General features: G+C 33.4%; 2 long non-coding RNA genes across 2 annotated transcripts; both read left to right on the top strand.

The window, feature by feature from the left end:
- The first annotated feature begins 6408 nt into the window (after positions 1 to 6408).
- LOC21399258 lies at positions 6409 to 7024 on the top strand. The gene is made up of 3 exons (XR_002903208.1): positions 6409 to 6568; positions 6797 to 6865; positions 6954 to 7024. It is a non-coding gene; the product is annotated as an uncharacterized LOC21399258 (long non-coding RNA).
- Positions 7025 to 7045: 21 nt separating this feature from the next.
- LOC112093785 lies at positions 7046 to 8825 on the top strand. The gene is made up of 4 exons (XR_002903207.1): positions 7046 to 7132; positions 7657 to 7897; positions 8048 to 8212; positions 8556 to 8825. It is a non-coding gene; the product is annotated as an uncharacterized LOC112093785 (long non-coding RNA).
- Positions 8826 to 14016: the final 5191 nt, after the last annotated feature.

Raw genomic sequence — 14016 nt, 5'->3', positions numbered from 1 at the left:
GGGAAAGAGAGAGAGAGAGAAAGTGTCGAGACAGAGAGAGAGAGGGAGAGTAACGTGAGGAAGGGAAAGGAGAAGAAAAGAAGAAGAAAAAAAATAAATAAGGAAAAATAAATAAAATAAATAGGGGTGAAATTGTAAATACTAAAATAAATTTAAAAGTTCATGATTAATTAAGAAAATCAATTTAGGCACACTAATAAACCACAATTACCATAACTAAACAAGTTTAATTCCGGAAGGCGTTACATTCTACCCCCTTAAGAAATTTCGTCCCTGAAATTGAAATTTACCTCACGATATGAACATATATGGATATCGTTCCTGCATTGTCGTTTTCAATTCCCACGTTGCTTCCTCAACGCCATGGTGTTGCCACAATGCCTTCACCAACGGTATCTCACGTTGACGTTCATCTTCCGGTCAAGAATCTGTACGGGTGCTTCCTCATAAGTTGTGTCATACTGGATCGGCACGTCATACTATTGCACAATGGCTTCTGGATCGGGTTGACACTTCCGAAGTTTAGAAACATGGAACACATTGTGCACGTGAGACAATTCTGGAGGAAAATCGAGGTGGTAAGCAACGACACCGACTCGTTGTGTGATCTGAAATGGTCCAATGTACCTCGGCGCAAGTTTTCCCTTCACACCAAAACGAGTAACTCCTTTGCATGGAGAGACTCTTAACAAGACAAAATCGCCCTCTAAAAATGACTAATTTAAATTATCACATCATATATTTCAAGTGATGTTAATTCCTAATAATTCTTATTGTCTTGCAAATATTACAAGGATGACGCGGGATTTATGAACTTATAATTCTGAGTTTTAATAAAATTGATAATTAATTAAACTCTTTAATTAATTAATTAATTCTGTTAATTTTAAAAGTTACTCAACTAAAAATTTAGAATTACACTCTCGAAATTACATACATAATTTACATTCAAGAACTTATAGTGTCCATTTCATATAGTCACTACATATATATAGATTGATCTTCCATAAATAATTCATAATTAGAGTTATGTGAAATCTATTAACCTCTAAAATTATATTTTTATCTTTTAGTACCATTAATTCTCTAATGGAGTTAGGGCTATAAATCGGCCGGGTTTGACCGGAGTAGCCCCATAATATAGGTCGAGCCGAAATGTTGGGGGATGAAAATATGAAGCCAAGCCACTCTGTTCAGCCACAAAACCCAAACTAAGTCGGCTCATTCGAGTTCAACTCGGCTCGGTTCGGCTCTATGAAAATGGCGACTAAAGAGTTTTTTGGGTCAGTAATGCCGACGATAGATGATAGAAGACAGTGGAAAGAGTATCATGGTTTTTGAGAGAGATGGAGAGAAGAATTCGATAGAGAGAGAATGAGAGTTAAGAGAGGCAGCTGTTTTAACTTTGCAAAAAGGTATATTATTTAAAGATAAAAAGTGATGTTTTTATTTAAAAAAATGGGAATTTGATTGGGCTGACACGTGAGGTGAGGGAGGGAAAGATAGCTTGGTAGAAATAAATTGACAGGTGGCCTACTTTATTAGGCCCCGTTCATTTCGCCGATTCGAGTTTTGTTACAGTAAAAAGCTCTCAGAAACAATCACATCTAACTTTTTTGCTACAGTAAAAAGCTCTCACACAAAATCACATCTCAACTCGAATTACAAACTCGAATCAGCGAAGTGAACGGGCCCTTAGTGTCTTAGAAAACCAAACTTACAATGAAATAAAAGTAAATATTAAAAATTTCAAGCCGGTCGAGTTCTCGGTTCTCGGGGAAGAAAAATTTCAAGCCGCAGACCGAGCCGACAATGTCGGCTATGGAATATTTGGGGCCCAAAAAAATTAAAATCTTCACAAATCCGCCATTATCGGGGTATTTCGGCGTGGCTCGGCCAGGTTCTTCAGGTTTGCTGGTTTCTCTTACACCCCTAAATGAAGTGATTCATAAAAAAAAAGTAATAAATTTGAGTTTCTACTAATTTAAGTACCGAATTAACATTTAAAAAAATTATTTATTTGTTTTTTTTAAAGAAAGAATGGATTTCATCTTATATATTAACATTTTCGGCTACCTACTTTATCATATCCTCAAGATACAAAGAATAGGGTTTAGCGATCTTGACATCCATACTAGTAAATCAAAGACACAAATCCATAAATAAGAGTCTGTTAGTAACTAAAGATTAAAGTCATTTTACATATGACAAACGATAGACTCAATTATAATTTTTATATTTAACGGAATTTATCAGAAATTCATATAGTGTCTTGTCCCATTCTTACATAAACTCATTATATGAAATATACTCATTCAATATCTCTCTATATAAATGATGCGGATAAGCTCGTTCCATTCTTAATGGGAATGACATGTATTAACAATATTATAATAAAAGATTATGAAGTAAAATTTAACAGATTTATTTTGATTATTATCTTTAAATAATATTTTTCAATATATAACACTTATATATAATATTTAAGGTCACGTAAAGTATTTTTTATAAATATATTGTACGCTTAAGTTGCATAAAAAGTTCAAGTTTGTAGATCCTTGTTGTACGGTGGTCTAAGGTGGGCTAAGCAAGAATGCTCATTCGCGTTTTTTGAAAGATGTGTTGGAAGATTACCCCCGAAGGCAATATTTATTTGTTCCATATAACTCTTTATAAGTCATATTTGTTCAAACAAATATTGTTGTGCCACATATATTAATTTCTAACTTAATGCTTATTTGACTTTTCATAATTTTTTAGGTCTCACTGGATGTTAAATATTGATCTTCATGAGAAACTTGTGCTCTTCTTTGATGCTCTTGGGAACGAGCCAAGTAAAGAAATGAAATACGTTATTAATTTGTAAGTTGATGATCTCTAATAATTTGTTTACTAATTTGTATGTTTGTAAATTTTGGTTTTACTAAGTTGTTTACTTATTTCTTATAGTGGGCTTAAAATGCTTGGCCTTAAAAAAAGAAGCTGCGACAATGGATTAAAATAAATGTAAGTTGACAAATTAACTCAATTATACATATATATATATATATATTGTTGTTCATGTTGTTATTTTTTATTTATAATTTCTATTATTGTTGTAGTAATCATTATTATGTCTCAACGTACAGTGCCCCAGACACCCTACTACTATAGAATGTGGTTTTATGTAAGGAGATACATGAAAGAAATAATAGTCGAAAAAATTACCATAATTTCTCCTAAGGTATGTACAATGCATATACATTTTTTTTAATTTCATTACACATCTATATTTATTCTTACGAATGCAAACGGGAAATGAAATTTGGTTCCTGCCAATAACTTTTTGCTATCAAAATAATATTTGGTAACGAAAGCATAAGATTCTACCACAAAAAATTTGGTAGTAAAATATTACTTTTTTCTACCAAACATGTTTTGGTAATAAAAAGTTGGCGGGAAGCAAAATTTTTTCCTGCCTGAGGTATTTGCTATTGAATTATTTTTGGTAGCAAAACATATAACATTTGCTACCAAGTGTTGGAAGCAAAATATAACTATCTGCCACCAAAATTTAGTAACGAAAAATCAAGTTTTTGCTATAAAAAAATATAATTTTTTGCTACCAAATGTTGGTAGCAGAAAACAAGAATTTACTACCAAATTCTTATTTTGGTGACAAAAATGCGTTTTTTTCTACTAAAAATTGTGTTTAGTAGCAAATCATATAAAAACATTTAATATTTATATTTTGTGCTTGTATTGCTTTTTTTTTTTTTTTCAATTTTCTATGAATATGTCCTATATTAAGTTTTAACAATCATCCTAATATATTTTGTATAATAATTATTTGATAATTTAGTTATTTTGTATAAATGTAAGAAGAGACATGTTTATGTGTACATATATGTGATCTAAGTATATGTTCCACATATAACAGTATATAATATCGCTATTTGATTGATTTTTAACTTTGAATAATGTATTTCAATTTCAAAACTACATTTTTTTGTTATAATGTTATTAGAACAATAATTTTTAAATAATTTTTGACATTAAAACATTATTTTTTTAATGTTTAATGTACGTCTTTCTGGTACCAAATTCATATTTGGTAGTAAAAAATATACTTTCAGATACCAAAATAATGTTTGGTAACAAAAAACATAGGCACTGTTTGTTTATGTTTTTATTTCTATTTTTCACATTTTTTGAGATTAAAAAATGAAAACGCATATCAAAAACGCGTTTAGTGTAAAAAATTTTACAAAACAAAAACAAAAACGTTTTTGCTGTTTTCTGAAAATCTGAAAATAGATTAAATCCGTTTTTCATTTTCTTTTTCATTTTCTCCCATCTCTCACGCTAGTTTCCACCATGCCTGACCATCCTCAGCTACCCACTGCCCCCTGTTGTGTCCTAAATCAGAGGTTTTCAAAGGGGAAAAAAAATTGTAAAACGAAGTTCATAAATTCAAAAGCAAGAACAGATCAAGTATCTTGCTCATGACAATCTCTCTATTTTCTTGCTCTTCACCAGATCTTCGGCCAAAAAAGGGAAAGAAAACCAAATCTTCACCGGATCTTTCATACACAAAAAAAAAGATCTTTAGCCAGAGAAAACAAATGCTTCACCACCCTCGCTCACCCCGCGCGCTGACGCCGCCGTCGCACTCACCCACCCGTTAACTGCAAATTTACGTTTTTTTTATTTTTTATTTTTTGAAATATAAAAGAAAAGTTGCAGATCTGCAACCAAATAGAAAAATGGAGAATCCGTGAACTCAAGCGACAATTTCGTGAATCGTCCTCTCACGCCGATGACCTCCGGAACTAATCAAAGATATCGTGAATCCGCAAACTCAAGTACCATCATTCACTCGAAGGCTGAAAGTTGATTCATTTTTCTTCTTGTTGTGAAGAAACTCTCTTTGAAGTTTTATGTGTTTCAGTTTATTTTGGGGGAAGAATCAGTAATCTACGGGTTTATTTGGAGTTTTGTTTGGCTTCCTCTTGAATTTTGTTTACATTCGTTGAATATATTGATAAATGGTTTTTGGGTTTGTTTGAACTATGGATTTCAGAGTTTTATTATTTATTTAATATATTTTAATTTTAAATATTATTACATGTTTTTAAACTTAAACCACCAAACACAATTTTAATTTTAATTAAAATTAAAATTAATCTCAAAATAAAATTACTAAACACATTTTCAGAAATAATTCTAAAATGAAAATAAAAACGTTTTTATTTTCATTTTCATACAAAAAATAAAATTATTTTAGAATGATTTCTAAATGTACTCCTAAGTTTCTAGTACTAAATTTTAGTAGCAAAAAACATGATTATGGTACCAAATTCTTATTTTGGTGACAAAAAGGCATTTTTTGCTACCAAAAGTTGCGTTTAGTAGCAAATCATATAAAAACTTAAAACTTACATTTTGTGCATGTATTTTTTTTTGTTTTCCATAAATATGTATTATATTAAGTTTTAACAATCATCTTAGTATATTTTGTATAACAATTATTTGATAATTTAATTATTTTGTGTAAGTGTAGCAAGATACATGTTCATATGTATATACATGTGATATTGTTAATTAAGTATATGTTTCACATAGAGTAATATATAATCTTACTATTTGATTACTTTTTAACATGAAATAATATATTTTAATTTCAAAACTATATTTTTTGTTATAATATTACTAGAACAATGAGTCTAAAATAATATTTATCATCAAAAAGTGTTTTTTAAATTTTTTAATATGTCTTTTTGCTGTCAAATTAAATTTTAATAGTAAAAAATATGATTTTTACTACTAAAATAATATTTAGTAATAAAAAATATAATTTTTTGATACTAAATTTTAATAACAGAAAATATAATTATGCTATTAAATTTATATTTTGGTGAGAAAAAAAATTTTTTTGCTGCCAAAGAACCAAAACATTTTTTTGGTTACAAAAAAAGAACAAAATTTTTGTGGGAAAATCATTTTAACCTAACCCACCCTAAAATTTCAAAACACACCCACGCACCATTCTTCCTTACACCCATCGCCCTTCTTCCCCTTCTTTAGAAACGCCTCGTCATCTTCTTCTTCCGCCCTTCGTCATCCTCACCATTTGCGCGCCATCTTCTTCAGAAATTCCTCTGCCTTCTTCCTCTCTCTCGCTCCTTCTCTCTCTAGCCGCTGATTCTCGGCGTCGCAGACTCCGATTCCCGCTTTCACCGCCGTCGATTGTCGCTGTCGCCGCCGCCGATTCTCGTCGTTCCGGTCAGTTCTATCTCTCTCCCTTTCCCTCTCTCATCGTGGAAATGTTTTTATTTTTATTGCTGATTTCAACTTTTTTATTGCTGATTGCATTATAAAAACTCATTCTCGATCTGTTGAACCCCACAAAACAATGGAAAAGAAAAGGGGAAAAAAAAAGAAAGAAAAGAATTTCGAAGGATATCATGCTTGTGCGTGACTTATTTGAAGTAATTAACCCAAGACCAAGAGTTCAAAGTGTAGGCACCACAAAAAGAAATCTGCATGTAGGCGTCGGAGTTTTGCGTCAGCTCGGCGACCTTGCTGAGTGAGCCTCTTGTTCTGCCTTCTTTTTCCCCCCTCTCGTTTGGTGTTTTTGTTTTGCTTTGATCTTGTTAATTCAGAATGCTGAACTGATAGGGCGAATTTGGAACTTTTAGAGTGAGTATTCGACAAATGTGGTTGAAAGTTGAGTTAGGTCTGGGAATTTGAGGTTTAGATTTGGATTCTATGGCCAGATTCACCTTAAAAGCGTTTTTCCTTGTTCATTTGTTAGGTTTGAGTGCCAAATGACGATGATGAGTAGAATGCTGAATCGGTGGGGTCAATTGAAATTTGTTATAAGGTGCGTGTTTCGTTTATATATGGATAGTTAAAATGGCTATTTTTCTCTTCGTTGAAGGGGATGCTCCTTGGCCTTCTTCTTTTCCCAGCGGTGTTTAAATTTGTACTACAAATATGGGAATGGTTTTCAAGTAAACGATATTCTGAATCAAGGACCAACAATGAGATTTGGATGCAGTTTGTTCTCTTCCCTTGGATTCGTTATGATTCTGATCATTCCATCATGGATGCAGTTTGTTCTGGATTTTCATATGCATCCATTGCTCTGGTAATGCTTATCTTCTTCTGTTCCCTTTTGTTACATTAAATTTAGTGTGGTAGCTATAAAGCTGTTATTTGGTAGCTATCAATTTATACACAATAATTTCCCGGTGAATAGATCATCTTGGTGGTGTTGTTGTTGGTTTTTTTTTTCCCCTTTTTTTTGGGGTGCACAGTCTAACCTGTGTCTGTGTGTGGTACTTAAGTAGAATTTATATTGCTTTTATTTTAGTTGTCATTGTATTAGTAAGATTACTGATGATCTATGTGACTACGTGAAGAATGATTGACTAGCAACCCTTAGGATTAAAAGCTATTTTAATGAATACCTTGCGTTCGATACTATTTCTTATGAATGTTGTAGATATTAGAATTGTGAAGGAATCGGATACATGTCCATGATTTCTATTTGCCTGTAGCGTGAAGTTCTTCATAACTAATTCCTATAGCCATTTTTTGTCCTTATTCTTGCTTCTAAGTTGAACTTTTTTTTATATTTAAGTTTATAATTGTTCTAATGTCATTTTGCAGCATGTTCTGGAGCATGGAAAGCCACATGAGCGCACTGCTATAATAACAAAATTGACTGGACAGATAGTTCAAATGAGCCAGCAGAAGTTTGCCTCAAATGTGATAGAGAAGTGTTTAACTTTTGGAACTCCTGTTGAACGCCAGATAATGAAATGCTTGGTTCCACTGATGAAAATTGACTGATGAATGAAATGCTTGCCTCAAATGAAATGCTTGGTTCCACTGACACGTTACTTCAAAGGTTTTTCTGAGACTACGTTTTCATATGGTTATAAATTGTCCAGAAAAAGAAAGTTTCATGGTTGACGTTGTGTGTTGTTTCTTATCTTTTTCTATGTTTCTTAATTCTAATTTATTTATTCATTTATATTTTCTTGCGAATGGATTTTAGGTGATCAGTTTGCGAACTATGTTGTACAGAAAGTGCTAGAAACTTGTGATGACCAGCAACTTGAACTAATCCTTAATCGTATAAAGGTTCATCTGAATGCTCTTAAAAAATACACTTACGGAAAACATATAGTTGCACGTGTAGAGAAGCTGGTTGCTGCTGGAGGTACTTTTATTACTTGCACACCTCTGTTTCTTTTTCTTATACATATTTTCTTTTGCTTGTTGCCTGCACTGAAGAAAGCAGTCCGTTTTGCGAAGTCTTGTCTTGTCTTGGTTTGATTTTTTCTTTTTCTCCATCCTTAGTTTTGTAAGGCGTTAGGCAAATGACTGGGTTTGGGCATCTTAAAGTGCTGTTAATGACTAATTTTAAGGCGCATTCTTGGTGGGATGTTCTAGAAATTAGCGAGTTAAAAAAGGAGCATCTGAAAAATTGTGTCACTTTAGGCGCTTGTTTACAGAATCTTATTTTTACAGAGCATCTGAAAATTATGCGTGCTTGTTTACAGAGCATCTGAAAATTATGCACACGCTTGTTTACCTCTCCTGATTCATTACCTCTTGGAATGGAGCAGATATATATTAGACGCACTATCCAAAGAAGCAACAACGTAAGCTTATTCAAAAGCTACTTCAATAGATAACTACGCCGTTAGATCATTTTGGACCTTCCGTTCCAAGAAAAGAATATCCTCCTCTACTGCCATCACCGGCCTCAGTTTGTTAGAGCGTTTAATTTTTGTAATATTAAGATTTTATTAGTACAATATTTACATAAGTGTTTGGGTTTGTTTAAGTATGTATATTTTAGTATTTTGTTTAGATTCTAATATGTATTGAAATATTTAGAGATTTTTAAATTAATATTTGGTATTTTATTTATATATATATTTTAAAAAAATACAGGTATATAAATCTGTCTCAGTTTTGGTGACCAAAAAAATATGATAGCAATAAATTAGTTATTTGCTATTAAATATTTGGTACTTGATTCTTGTTTTTTCGTTACCAAATATATTTTGCTAAAAATTTGGTCTTTAAATCTCATATTTTTCACTACCAAATACCCTTTGCTACCGAATATTTGGTCACCAAATCCCATACATTTCACTACTAAATACAATTTGATACTAAATATTTGCTCTCTAAATCTTATGGCTTTTGCTATTAAATATCTTTTGTTACTAAATATTTGGTGATGAAATTGCGTATTTTTTGCTACCAAAATTTTAAAGTATTAAAGCTCACATTTTTTGCTAGCAAAAATCTTTTGCTACCAAAATTTTTGGTCCCCGAATATCATATTTTTTGCTTGTAAATACATTTTCTTACTAAAAAGTTTTTTGGTAGCAAAAACTATTTGCTACTAAAATTTTGGTAACTAATACTTTTTGCTACGCACTTTTTGCTACCAAAATTTTTTGGTAACAAAAATATTTTGCTACCAAAATCAGGGCTTTTGGTTACTAAATTTTTGGTAGCAAAAAATTCAAATTCTTGTAGTGAGAGTGGGAAGAATTTATTCAATCATACATATTTTAGTATTTTGTTAGATTTGGTTATTTATGTCCTTATGTATTTTGTTAGTTAGATATGGAGATGTTGAGTTTTTTATGTATTTTAGTTGAACTAGTAGAGATTAGGTTTGATGGTGTTTGATCATATACATTTTTTTGTTGTATAACTTAATTTTATTTATATAATTATGTTTTGATATCTGCACTATTGAATTGCATATATGAATTGTAGTTTTTAGAATTAACTACTAATCAAATACTTGAAAACATGCTGTTACTGATCATTGCAATCTGGTATTTATAACAACGCGAGTTGACGAAGCTTGATACGGCCAATTTTGTTAAATATTTTTAACAGCAGCTAAAAAATTGAGTTTTTAAACAAATTTCTCGTAGTTTTTAACATCTTCTAAAAGGGATGTTAACATCGGTTATTGACCACGTATTATAGGATTCTAGTGCATTTTTAAGAACGTTGATCTTAATATCTAACATCAGTCAAAAGCTGTTGTGAAAACGAACGGTCTATACAATGCCGGTACGAAAATTGACGTTAAACATTCTTTAACCACGGTTTTTGACTGATGTGAATCAATAGTTTTGTTGTAGTGATCGAAGTAACTTTGAGACATGACTAGTATTTATAGTTAATAAAGGTTTCTAATGAAAGGTATTGTTGAGGGTCGGTTTTCGTTAACAAGTCCGCACCGGATTACCCCTCGGTGGCCCGTTGGGTTACCGGCTTAAAACTTGTATTTTAACTGAATATGCTAGAGTTTGTGTTGATGCTCTGTGAAGAAAGAACACACAGAAATTTTGTAGTGGTTCACCCAAGAGCTACATCCACTTGATTGTATTCTCTTTTTGTTCCTTATAATTTTACACAAGAAAAATCATCATCCTTTTTTTTGGGGGGGGGGGCTTTGCCCCTTTTATAGCTTATAGATTACATATGGGCATTATCCAACGGTGGGCCATTTGGGCCTTTAGACGGTTCCTTTCAAGGGGGCCCATCCACTCGACTGGCCTACTATCTCATTTGTCTAGACTGTAGCCTGTCAGCACCTTTTGGACTGTTCACTCATCTAATTTGTCCCCCCATTACAGCTCTGTAGATCCTCTGTAATATCCATTGATCCGTTCTAGGCGGTTTTAGGGGCTTGTAATCATTCCATGTGCAATTGACATTCTCCAAACCCAGACGCAACCTCGGGATATTCAACTGGTCACCTCAGGGGTCTTTCTTAGGATGTGGATCCAGTTGTCTACGTTCTACCCTCTACGCCTATGCCAATATTTGCCAAGTGTGGCCTTTCCCTCGGTCGACCCTATCATGGTACTTGCATGAGCTTGATCTCGCAGGCCTCGACTGTGTATAGGATCGACGGTCTGAGCCCCCCTCATGCGTTCGACTTTCATACTATACGGGAGGTGAAATGAGTCTCAGGCGTTAAGGGCCAACGGACATGGCAAGCATAGGGCCATGTGGGGCATCCGACGTGTCAATGTGAATTTTTCCACACAACAGCTGCCCCCCCAGGTCGAGGCTTTTCTTCGGACTGCCTCGAGCTAGGTCTGGGATTTGCCCTGGCTCTTCTTTTGTTTACTTCGGGCGTGGTAGCCTAACACCGAACCACCCTTGCAATAATGACTCAGATACTGTGAAAATCTCTTGAGAAGTGCAAACGTCGTGTCGGTTCAATCACCATGTTGACGTGGGCCTTTATTTAAACGGACGAATCTGAGCCGTTGGATCACCTTTTTAGCTTCCCGCCTTCGTTTCTGCCGTTCGATCTTGATCGGTTGCCCTCGCCATTGGAGTCACTAGGATTCCATCCAACGGTCAGGGGTCGAGGGCTCGTCTTACTTTAAAAAGCTACTTCAAACCGAGACTTCTACCCAAACCTCTGAGGACTATCGTTACTCTACCCAAGTTTTTAGAATCCATATCCCGCCTTTCTCGTTCCCTTCGGTGTTTCGTGAAGTTCACTTGAGTCGTGTTCTAGATTCCAGTACTTCTTAAATCCCTGGTAAGTCCCTCCATTCTCTGCTTTTTTCTTGCTTGGTTTGTCGGATCATTATGTGTTCTAAGGCATGAAGTAGACATTCAGGAGGTTAAAAAGACTTACTTTGCGTACACTTGAGCCCTTATGGGCTGACCTTTAGGCTTCTGGTTGTTTGTAAAGAGTTGAGGTCTGGATTTGGGGCGGTTTGGCTGGAAAATCTGGGTTTTCTATGAGTGTTCGTCGCTCTTTCCTTGTGCATGATCAGCGGCTTTATGAGTCATCGGCGTTCTCATGCCTTTGGCAGTCATAAGTGGTTTTAAACAATCATCGTTGTTGTAGATTGTCCTATCCCTCTCGACTTAGGCTTGTAACTTTGCTCTTCACACCATCCCTTCTTTTTTGTTATACCAGAACAATGGCTTCTAGACCATCTAATCGCCGAGAGGGACCCTTTTCATCTTGTGACGACCCTCCTCAGGTGGCCGTCACCGTAGCTTAAATTTTTAACTTGTACTTACTGGGCTTTCTTAAAATTTGCAGAACATTTTATTTTATTTTATTTTATATATAAGAAGAAATAATTTCATAATTCGTAACAACAATTTCAAAAGAATTTATCACTAAATTTCTTAAAACTTTTCTTAATTTCAATTAAGGTAAAACCTGCTAGAAATATCCTTCAAATGAAGCAGCGTTTGAACTCTTGTTTCAAATACTCTTTAAAAGCTTTTCTAAAGCTAGCCAATTCAATCGGCCATCTAATTTGACTTTAAAACAGATTTCGTGAGAAATCTTAAATTCAAGTACATCTTAAAGTCCTTTTAAAATCAATCATTTAAATCGTCATGTTTAAAATTCATTTATTTGTTGCATGCGCTGTTGCAACGTTCTAAAACTTAAATACTCAAAACTAGGGTTGTTAGCTACAACCTCGGTTTCCTTAACATACATATGTACATATACTTTTTAAACATACATGCTTGAAACTTTTAAATCATATATACATATACATGATTTTACTTGAACTTACTGCGGAAGATTTTAAGTGTTAGCGGTATCCATTCCCATCTCTACCATTCGTCCGCCGCTCACCATTGCCCTTAAAGAATTACTGATAGGTTTCTTACCTACAGCATGAACATATCTGATTGAGCTTTTACTCAGCAAGTAGAAACTATATATCGCAAAAAACTGTGAGTACACATGAATAAATATGCACGAGCTGATTATGCTTAATTATGATGTTTTATCATAGTCTTATTATCTTATATTATCTTTCTTATCTTTTCTTTCTTTCTTATGGGCCCGAGTGCTCGCGTACCACTTGCGCGCAATCATCGAGACGTGAGGGTTTGCAAGGTCCCCCACGACACTGTGATTATAACTTAAATGCCTCCCTTGAGTCAGAGGACATTATTATTATTTTTTCTCCCTTGTGGAGCTTGAGTTACCTCCCTTGTGGAGGCTGGTACGACACTCAACTGAGATTATTCTTATAAGTTCCTCTTGACTTATTAAAGTGTATGCAGTATGACATGACATCGTATATAATACTTAAAGCATAAACATGTATATATATAACATGTGTAATTTTTTTTCTGTAAAATCTCGTCATGCTGTAGGCGAGATTCCTACTTACCTGATTTACAGAGCTGGAATCCACTTTTCGCCAAACAGCCTATTCTCTTACTTGCTTACTTCTGAAAATGAACACCCATTGAGAGTGTGAGATTATCTGTCGTTTGCTATTCTATTTTAGCAACTTATGAAGGAAATCTAGCCCTTCACTTAAGGCATGTATTCCTTTTCTTTACTGAAGGATAATTTACAATAAAGATTAATTTATTAAATTCTCAAAATCTTATTTTCCTTAATTGGCATTACAAATTTGTCCTAAATTGACAATTCATTAATTATCTTATCCTTATAATATGTCTAATAATTTAGTTAACTAATTTTGGTAATTAATTAACCCTTTTTATTCATATACTAAGTCTACATAAGTTAGTTAATTAATCTTAGTAATTAATTAACTTCCTTAACCATGTTCTAAGTCTTAGATAATTTAATTAATTAGTTTAACAATTAATTAAATTATCATCCATAATACACTTTTAATAAACTTTACTTTACCTCACTTGACAGGCTCATAATAGTATTGAGGTATGTATTTAACGTCGTAAAATTAAGGGTCTAGCGTATCGTTTCTTTACGATTTTCGCTTATCCGCTTATTTGAAAACCGTTAAGTTTTATTAGAAAACTATATACGATGTTTAACATAAACATAAACATAATTCGCGAATCTCATAATTAACGTATTTCGTGAAAATCATATGCCTTATACGACTATCTTAATTAAACTGTAAGCAAGGTTTGTACTTGCCTAGATTCCGAGCTTAGCGGTTCTGATAGTATCTCGCTTGTCATGTCCTCCTGCGTATTCCT

The sequence above is a fragment of the Morus notabilis genome, unplaced genomic scaffold, assembly GCF_000414095.1.
Source record: "Morus notabilis unplaced genomic scaffold, ASM41409v2 Scaffold351, whole genome shotgun sequence".
Taxonomy (NCBI): domain Eukaryota; kingdom Viridiplantae; phylum Streptophyta; class Magnoliopsida; order Rosales; family Moraceae; genus Morus; species Morus notabilis.
This window is presented reverse-complemented; position numbering and strand designations above follow the sequence as displayed.